We start from the raw sequence: 1,019 nt of genomic DNA, 5'->3' as shown, positions 1-1,019 counted from the left end.
CTGCATGAGGTCCCTCTTCTCTATGCTCAGCCATTTTCTCTCCTGATTGTCTGAAGCTCATCTTCAAATTTCCTAATTTCCCACCTCATGCTAAGCTTACCAGGTCTCCTGAGGCAGAGAACCCATTGATATGGTCCACAAAGATCTGTCTCCTGGGATGCAGTGCAGGTATGAGAAAAATAGAGGGTGAACTTGAAGGCCAAACCGGAGAACAAAGAATCTCAATCTGTTGGTCTGTCTGTCTCTCTTTTCTGTCTCTTTCTGTCTGCTGAGACTCAAACCCAGGGTCTTGCACCTGCTACACAAGTGCTCAGTCACTGAGGCACATTCTCAGTCCTCTCTTTCTTAATGGATTGAGTGAGTGAGTGTTTTGAAAAATACAATGTCCTCTCCATATCCTTGGGTTCTGCATCTGCAGATTCAATCAACTTGAGGTGGGGGGAAAATACAAAGCCAAACAAACAAACAAACAAACAAACCCTCTGAGATATGTCTGCATAGTTAAAAATGGAATATTATGCAGCCACCAAAGAATGAAATTCTGAGGTTTGCAACAACTTGGATGAGCCTGTAGGATTTTAAGTTAAGTGAAATAAATCAGGCCCAGAAAGATATATACTGCATGATCTTTATCATATGCACAGTCTAAAACAGTTGAGCTTAAAAAGGTGGATAATAGAATGAGGGCTACCAGGGTCAGGGTGGTTAGTGGGAAGGGAAAGAAGGGAGATGTTGGGGCCTGGGGATGTAGCTCAGTTGGTAGAGTGTTTGCCTTGCATGCACAAGGCCTGGGTTCAATCCCCAGCACCACACACACACACACACACACACACACACACACACACACACACACACATACACACACACACACACACATAAAATTAGGAAAGGAGATGTTGGCTGAAGTCTATATGATTATGTCAGATAAAAGGAATGCATTTCAAGAGATCTATCGTAAAGCAAGGTAACTATAGTTAATGGTGATTGAAGAGAGTGAATGTTAAGTGCTTTTGTATGCA

At 42.7% G+C, this 1,019-nt stretch overlaps 1 non-coding gene across 1 annotated transcript; it reads left to right on the top strand.

The window, feature by feature from the left end:
* Window positions 1-741: 741 nt before the first annotated feature.
* Trnaa-ugc (transfer RNA alanine (anticodon UGC)) lies at window positions 742-814 on the top strand. The gene has a single exon. It is a non-coding gene; the product is annotated as a tRNA-Ala (tRNA).
* Window positions 815-1,019: the final 205 nt, after the last annotated feature.

The sequence above is a fragment of the Ictidomys tridecemlineatus genome, chromosome 2 (assembly GCF_052094955.1).
Source record: "Ictidomys tridecemlineatus isolate mIctTri1 chromosome 2, mIctTri1.hap1, whole genome shotgun sequence".
Lineage (NCBI taxonomy): Eukaryota > Metazoa > Chordata > Mammalia > Rodentia > Sciuridae > Ictidomys > Ictidomys tridecemlineatus.
The sequence above is the reverse complement of the archived record's forward strand: the minus strand, read 5'-3'. Positions and strand labels throughout refer to the sequence as shown.